The sequence below is a fragment of the Budorcas taxicolor genome, chromosome 12 (genome assembly GCF_023091745.1).
Source record: "Budorcas taxicolor isolate Tak-1 chromosome 12, Takin1.1, whole genome shotgun sequence".
In the NCBI taxonomy this organism is placed as follows: Eukaryota; Metazoa; Chordata; class Mammalia; order Artiodactyla; family Bovidae; genus Budorcas; species Budorcas taxicolor.
Genome location: NC_068921.1, coordinates 49,832,441 through 49,841,701, shown reverse-complemented (window position 1 = coordinate 49,841,701; position 9,261 = coordinate 49,832,441).

Sequence of the window (9,261 nt, the reverse complement as noted above, 5' to 3'; positions counted from 1 at the left end):
AGTCCAAGGGACTCTCAAGAGTCTTCTCCAGCACCATAGTTCAAAAGCATCAATTCTTTGGCACTCAGCTTTCTTTATAGTCCAACTCTCACATCCATACATCACTACTGGGACAAACATAACTTTGACTAGATAGACCTTTTTCAGCAAAATACTATCTCTGCTTTTTAATATGCTGTCTAGGTTGCTCATAACTTTTCTTCCAAAGAGCAAGCATCTTTGAATTCCATGGCTGCAGTCACCATCTGCAGTAATTTTGAAGCCCAAGAAAATAGTCTTTCATGGTTTCCATTGTTTCCCCATCTATTTGCCATGAAGTGATGGGACCAGATGTCTTGATCTTAGTTTTTTGAATGTTGAGTTTTAAGCCATCTTTTTCACTCTGCTCTTTCACTTTCATCAAGAGGCTCTTTAGTTCCTCTTTGCTTTCTGTTGTAAGGGTGGTGTTATCTGCATATCTGAGATTATTGATATTTTTTTCTCAATCTTGATTTTAGCATGTGCTTCATCCAGTCCGACATTTCACATGATGTACTCTGAATAAAAGTTAAATAATCAGAGTGACAATATACAGGCTTGACGTACTCCTTTCCCAATGAGAAGATGACCCTTCAAAATGATATTTTTGATTTGTGGTCTGCTTATGAGGCACCCTGGTTCCCTGGTGGCTCAGAGTAAAGAATCTGCTGGAAATACAGGAGACCCAGGTACAATCCCTGGGTTGAGAAGATCCCCTGTAGAAGGGAATGGCTACCCACTCCAGTATTCTTGCCTAGAGAATTCCATGGACAGAGGAGCCTGGCAGGCTACAGTTCATGGGGTTGCAAAGAGGCAGACATGACTGAGTGACTAATGCTTTCTTTCACTTTCTTTCTTTATGAGGTACTCACTTGTTGAGCTTTTTCTCCTCTCCAATTTGTTTCAAATGCTGAATGATTGTAGATTTGTCAGCCTTGAGTTGTTCCGCAGCTTCTCCTGTAGTGGTAAGAGAAACAGCTTCAGTGATTGCTCTCAGTTGGTCATCATCAGCTTCTGATGGCTGGCCACTGCTCTCCTCATGTTCAATGCTATCATCTCCTTTGGAAATCTTCTTGAACCACCACTAAACTGTAGCTTCATTAGCAGTTCCTGAGCCAAATGGGCTGATGTTGTGAGTTGTCTCCATTGCTTTGGAACACATTTTGAACTCCAAGAAGAAAATTGCTCAAATTTACTTTTTGTCTAACATGGTTTCCCTAGTCTAAAATAAGTATAAAATAGATAGCAAGTAATAAATCATTAGCAAAAAAAGAAAAACCCATAAACTGAGAAATGCACATTAAAATGATGTGTAATATACCACATTTAAGAATATATTCCAGTATAAATGGCAAAGTTCAACTATGCAAAACCACAGTTACTTTTGCACCAACTTAATACAAAATTCTCTTTTCTATTGAAGTATATTTTATCCACAGCATTGCATTACTTTCTGGTGTATAGCATAGTGATTCAGTGTACATATTATACTGCACTAATAGTTATTAAGACAATGGCTATCACTTCCTATGCTCTGCAATGTATCCTTGTTGAATGTCTGTTTTATACCTAGTAGTTTGTACCTCTTAATCTCATACCCCTAAGTTGTCCCTCTCTATCCTCTCTCACCATTGGTAGCCACAGGTTGGTTTACTGTATCTGTGAGGCTGTGTCTGTTTTACTATATATGATCATTTATATTTTTTTTAGATTCTACATATCAGTGATATTATATAGTATCTATCTTTATCGATCTGATCTATTTCACCAAGCATAATACCTCCAGGCCAATCCGTGTTGTTACAAATGGCAAACTTGTAACATTCCATTGTGTGTTTGTGTGTGCGTGTGTGTGTGCATGTACTACATCTTCTTTATGCATTCATCTGTTGATGGACACGGGAGCTGTCATATCTTAGCTATTGTAAATAGTGCTTTAATGAACATTGGGGTGCATGTGTCTTTTTAAATTAGTGGGTTTTTTTTTTTTGAAATATATTCAGGAGTGGAATTGCTTTATCAAATGATAGATCCTTTTTTAGTTTTTTGATGAACCCTAATAATGTTTTCCAGAGTGGCTGAACCAATTTATATTCTCACCAACAGTGTACAAAGGTTCCCTTTTCTCCACATCCTTGCCAACATGTTTTATTTGTGTTCTTTTTGAAAATAGCCATTCTGACAGGTATAAAGTGATATCTCATTGTTGTTTTGATTTGCATTTCCCTAATAATTAGCTTCTTAATGACTGCTTCCCTAGTGGCTCAGAGGTTAAAGCATCTGCCTGCAATGCAGGAGACCTGCGTTTGATCCCTGGGTCAGGAAGATCCCCTGGAGAAGGCAATGGCAACCCATTCCAGTACTCTTGCCTAGAGAATCCCATGGAGGGAGGAGCCTGGTAGGCTACAGTCTATGGGGTCACAAAGAGCCAGACACTACTGAGCGACTAAACTAAAAAACTAAACTAATAATTAGCAAGATTTGAACATCTTTTCATGTGCCTATTAGCCATCTTTGAAAAAATGCCTACTCAGGTGTTCTCCCCATTTTTTATTGGGTTGTTTGCAGTTTTGGTATTGAATTGTATGAGCTGTTTTTATATTTTGGAGGTTAGTGTCTTATTGGCCATATCATATCTGAATATTTTCTCCCTTTCCATAGTTTGTCTTCTCCTTTTCTCCATGGTATCCTTTGCTGATCAAAAGCTTTTAAGTTTAGTTAGGAATCTTTCATAATAGCTATTTGTAATATAAACTGTTGAAGATATTAATTTGGTTTTACATATCAAAGAATTAAAAATGTTTATCTTCAACAGGTTAAACTGTTCCCTTTAAAATTGGATGCTGTTAAAGTTATGCTTATAATGTTAATGTTATGCTTCCAAATCTGGGGAAATCTTTTGAGGATCATAGCATAAACTCTACCACTTCGAGCCTTCTTCAACTGTAACTGTCCTATCTGCATAGGTCCTTGGTTTCTTTCTCATGAATGAGTTTAACAACTATCAGAGCAACTAACCTAATAAGGTAAATGTTACCAATGCAAACATGGATTTCAGCTTAACCTATGATATCACCCAGATAGCCTTATCCGTTTCCATTTTCAACTCTCATTTCCATTCCCCACAGTACCAATTCCAAACCATATTGCTTGTTTCAAACCTATCATCTCATCTGCATGCCCCTTAATCTCATCAGTTCCAGCCTTACTTTCCTTTTTGCTTTGTGCAATATGAAGAGATGTCACCCTTCTGTTCATGTCATCGCTTAATTTCCTGCTGTTCCCACTATTGTACAGAAAGCTGCTTGAACATGAAAGACTTAAAATAAAGATATATTATTCTTCAAAATTTTGTCAGTTGCTTGGGCTCAGCTGGATAGCTCTCTCATGCAATTTCAGTTAGATGTTGACCAATTTTGAGGTCATCTGAAGGCTTGACTAGGGTTGGTGACAAAAATGGCCCCTCACAGACATGTCTGAAACCTTAGCTGAGATGGCTGGGCTGGGCAAAGCATTTCTCTTTCTCCATGTGGCCTCTCTTGTAAGTCTAGTTTCCTCAAAGCATGTGCTTACTGGGTACTCAGTTATCTTGTTTCTTTCAGAGCAAGTATTCTGAGAAACTGTGAGTAATGACAAGCTTGTTATGACCTATGTTCGTGAGAAGTGATGAAGTCATTCAGAGTCATCTCTGCCTCATTTTATTGCTAGATACAAGGGGAAGAATCTCCTTAAGAGTGTATATGGAGACTAGCTATTAGTGATACACCTGCCCTTTTAGATCCTAAGAACTTTAGAAGCTCACGCAATTAATGTACACACTTCTTGTGACTGCCATTTTCCTACTCATGGTCATGTTCACAAATGTACTTCTGTGTCTCAATTAGGGTATTCATTTCTAATTAATTAATTTTTGATCACTACTTAATGAAATTAGAAATTGATAATAATATTGAGAAAAAACCCTTTTCAATTGGAAATTTAAAAAGCAAAAGTAATCTTCATTCTTAGGTTAATAATAATACCACAGTGAAGACATCACACAGATATATTTCATAAATCTCACATGTGGAACATATAAACAGACATGTTTCCAAAGAATATTAGAAAATATTCTTAAGGATATTTCAGAAGTCCTAGGTTCAGTGATTATTACCAAAATGTAAAGGTAAGTAGGAACTGAGGAGATAGGATACAGAGAGAGAACTTCTTCTGTATACCTCTCATATTTTTACATTTTCTATTATTATAACGTATAACCATAGCATATATGGATACATGCTACATAAACAGACTATCTTAAAATAAAACAATAAACAGTTAACAATAAATGAGCTACTACAATGTACTTAAATTTACTCCTGGAATATCCTTGAATATAAGAAATTAAGAAATATTAGTTCTCTTTTATGTATGTGTATATATATGAGTAATATATGCACACATATATATAAATATATATATATATATATATATATATATAAATATATATATATATATATATATATACAGACGCTTACTGCTTGGAAGAAAAGTTATGACCAACCTAGATAGCATATTCAAAAGCAGAAACATTACTTTGCTGACTAAGGTCCATCTAGTCAAGGCTATGGTTTTTCCAGTGGTCATGTATGGATGTGAGAATTGGACTGTGAAGAAGGCTGAGCACCGAAGAATTGATGCTTTTGAACTGTGGTGTTGGAGAAGACTCTTGAGAATCCCTTGGACTGCAAGGAGATCCAACCAGTCCATTCTGAAGGAGATCAACCCTGGGATCTCTTTGGAAGGAATGATGCTAAAGCTGAAACTCCAGTACTTTGGCCACCTCATGCGAAGAGTTGACTCATTGGAAGAGACTTTGATGCTGGGAGGGATTGGGGGCAGGAGAAGAAGGGGACGACCAAGGATGAGATGGCTGGATGGCATCACTGACCTGATGGACGCGAGTCTGAGTGAACTCCAGGAGTTGGTGATGGACAGGGCAGCCTGGCGTGCTGTGATTCATGGTGTTGCAAAGAGTCGGACATGACTGAGCGACTGAACTGAACTGAACTGAACTGAAAATATTTGAAGTCTATTTTGCTTCAGAACCATCCACTTAAGAAGTAAAATAACCATCCAAGCAATACTGCATTATTTCAAGTTTGATAGCTATAACTTATTTAGTCATAGATCAATTAGGGCCAACAGTCTACTAAAGATATGTTACAATTGATAAAAATTAGAGGACAAAACTAGGACACCTGAATATCAGGTTATGGGAGATGAGTTTTAGAAGAATAATATTCCATTATGTGCGTACATATATATATATGTATTATTTTTATCCATTTGTCTCTTGATAGATGCCTAGATTGTTTCCATGTCTTGGCCATTGTAAATAATGCTTCTATGAATGTAGTGTGCATATAGTCTTAAAATAGTTATTTTATTTCCTTAAGGTATGCCCAGGGGTAGAACTGCTAGATTAGATGTTAGTTCTATTTTAATATTTTGAGGAGCCTCTGTACTATTTTCCATTGTAGCTATCAGTTCAGTTCAGTCACTCAGTCATGTCCGACTCTTTGTGACCCCATGAACTGCAGCACGCCAAGCCTCCCTGTCCATCACCAACACTCGGAGTTCACCCAAACTCATGTGCATCAAGTCAGTGACGCCATCCAGCCATCTCATCCTCTATTGTCCCCTTCTCCTCCTGCCCCCAATCCTTCCCAGCATCAGGGTCTTTTCCAGTGAGTCAGCTCTTCGCATGAGGTGGCCAAAGTACTGGACTTTCAGCTTTAGCATCAGTCCTTCCATAGAACACTCAGGACTGATTTCCTTTAGAATGGACTGGTTGGATCTCCTTGCAGTCCAAGGGACTCTCAAGAGTCTTCTCCAACACAGAGGTCAAAAGCATCAATTCTTTGGCTTTCAGCTTTCTTCACAGTCCAACTTTCACATCCATACATGACCACAGGAAAAACCATAGCCTTGACTAGACAGACGTTTGTTGGCAGACTAATGTCTCTGCTTTTGAATAAGCTATCTAGGTCGGTCATAACTTTCCTTCCAAGGAGTAAGCATCTTTTAATTTCAAGGTTGCAGTCACTATCTGCACTGATTTTGGAGCCCCCCAAAATAAAGTCTGACTCTGTTTCCACTGCTTCCCCATCTATTTTCCATGAAAGGATGTGACCAGATGCCATGATCTTCATTTTCTGAATGGTGAGCTTTAAGCCAACTTTTTCACTCTCCTGCTTCACTTTCATCAAGAGGCTTTTTGGTTCCTCTTCACTTTCTGCTATAAAGGTAGTGTCATCTGCATATCTGAGGTTATTGATATTTCTCCTGGCAATCTTGAATCCAGCTTATGCTTCTTCCAGCCCAGCATTTCTCATGGTGTACTCTGCATATTAGTTAAATAAGCAGGGTGACAATATACAGCATTGATGTCCTCTTTTTACTATTTGGAACCAGTCTGTTGTTCCATGTCCAGTTCTAACTGTTGCTTTCTGACCTGCATATAGGTTTCTCAAGAGGCAGGTCAGGTGGTCAGGTATTTCCATCTCTTTCAGAGTTTACCACAGTTTACTGTGATACACACAAAGGCTTTGGCATAGTCAATAAAGCAGAAATAGATGTTTTTCTGGAACTCTCTTGCTTTTTTGATGATCCAGCAGATGTTGGCAATTTGATCTCTGGTTCCTCTGCCTTTTCTAAAACCAGCTTGAACATCTGGAAGTTTACAGTTTACGTATTGCTGAAGCCTGGTTTGGAGACTTTTGAGCATTACTTGCTAGCGTGTGAGATGAGCGCAATTGTGAGGTAGTTTGAGCATTCTTTGGCATTGTCTTTCTTTGGGATTGGAATGAAAACTGACCTTTTCCAGTCCTGTAGCTACTGCTGAGTTTTCCAAATTTGCTGGCATATTGAGTGCAGCACTTTCACAGCATCATCTTTCAGGATTTGAAATAGCTCAACTGGAATTCTATCACTTCCACTGGCTTTGTTTGTAGTGATACTTTCTAAGGCCCACTTGACTTCACATTCCAGGATATCTGGGTGTAGCTGAGTGATCACACCATCGTGATTATCTGGGTCATGAATTTCTTTTTTGTACAGTTCTTCTGTGTATTCTTGCCACCTCTTCTTAATATCTTCTGCTTCTGTTAGGTCCGTACCATTTCTATCCTTTATCGAGCCCATCTTTGCATCAAACATTCCCTCGGTATTTCTAATTTTCTTGAAGAGATCTCTAGTCTTTCACATTCTGTTGTTTTCCTATATTTCTTTGCATTGATCGCTGAGGAAGGCTTTCTTATCTCTCCTTGCTATTCTTTGAAACTCTGCATTCAGATGCTTATATCTTTCCTTTTCTCCTTGGCTTTTCACTTTTCTTTTCACAGCTATTTGTAAGGCCTCCCCAGACAGCCATTTTGCTTTTTTGCATTTCTTTTCCATGGGGATGGTCTTGATCCCTGTCTCCTGTACAATGTCATGAACCTCATTCCGTAGTTCATCAGGCACTCTATCAATCAGATCTAGTCCCTTAAATCTATTTCTCACTTCCACTGTATAATCATAAGGAATTTGATTTAGGTCTTACCTGAATGGTCTAGCAGTTTTCCCTACTTTCTTCAATTTAAGTCTGAATTTGGCAATAAAGGACTCCCCTGGTGGCTTACAGGGTAAAGCATCTGCCTGCAGTGCAGGAGACCTGGGTTCAATCCTTGGGTCAGGAAGATCCCCTGGAGAAGGAAATGGCAACCCACTACAGTATTCTTCAGAATACTTCTTTCCAGATTTCTGGAAAATCCCATGGACAGAGGAGCCTATAGGCTACAGTCCATGGGGCTGCAAAGAGTCGGACATGACTGAGCAACTTCACTTCACTTCACTTTGACAATAAGGAGTTCATTATCTGAGCCACAGTCAGCTCCTGGTCTCGTTTTTGCTGACTGTATAGAGCATCTCCATCTTTGGCTGCAAAGAATATAATCAATCTGATTTTGGTGTTGACCATCTGGTGATGTCCATGTGTAGAGTCTTCTCTTGTGTTGTTGGAATAGGGTGTTTGCTATGACCAGTGTGTTCTTTTGGCAAAACTCCATTAGTCTTTGCCCTGCTTCATTCCGTATTCCAAGGCCAAATTTTCCTGTTACCCCAGGTGTTTCTTGACTTCCTACCTTTGCATTCCAGTCCCCTATAATGAAAAGGACATCTTTTTTGGGTGTTAGTTCTACAAGGTCTTGTAGGTCTTCATAGAACCGTTCAACTTCAGCTTCTTCAGTGTTACTGATTGGGGAATAGACTTGGATTACCGTGATATTGAAAGTTTGCCTTGGAAACAAACAGAGATCATTCTGTCATTTTTGAGATTGCATCCAAGTATTCCATTTCAGACTCTTTTGTTAACCATGATGGCTACTTCATTTCTTCTGAGGGATTCCTGCCCGCCGTAGTAGATATAATGGTCATCTGAGTTAAATTCACCCATTCCAGTCCATTTTAGTTTGCTGATTCCTAGAATATCAATGTTCACTCTTGCCATCTCTTGTTTGACTACTTCCTATTTGCTTTGATTCATGGACTTAACATTCCAGGTTCCTATGCAACATTGCTCTTTACAGCATCATACCTTGCTTCTATCACCAGTCACATCCGCGTCTGGGTATTGTTTTTGCTTTGGCTCCATCCCTTCATTCTTTCTGGAGTTATTTCTCCACTGATCTTCAGTAGCATATAGGGCACCTCCTGACCTGGGGAGTTCCTCTTTCAGTATCCTACCAGTTTGCCTTTTCATACTGTTCATGGGGTTCTCAAGGTAAGAATACTGAAGTGGTTTGCCATTCCCTTCTCCAGTGGACCACATTCTGTCAGACCTCTCCACCATGACCCACCCATCCTGGGTGGCCCCACACAGCATGGGTTAGTTTCATTGAGTTAGACCAGGCTGTTGTCCATGTGATTAGATTGACTAGTTTTCTGTGATTATTGTTTGTGTTTCTTGACTCTGATGCCTCTCATAACACCTACCATCCTACTTGGGTTTCTCTTACCTTGAACGTGAGGTATCTCTTCATGGCTGCTCCAGCAAAGCACAGCCACTGCTCCTTACCTTGGATGAGGGGTATCTCCTCATAGCAGCCCCTCCTGACCTTGAACGTGGAGTAGCTCCTCTCGGCCCTCCTGCACCTGCGCAGCTGCTGCTCCTTATCAAGTTGCAACCCCATGAACAGTGTATAGTTCAGTCGCTCAGTCATG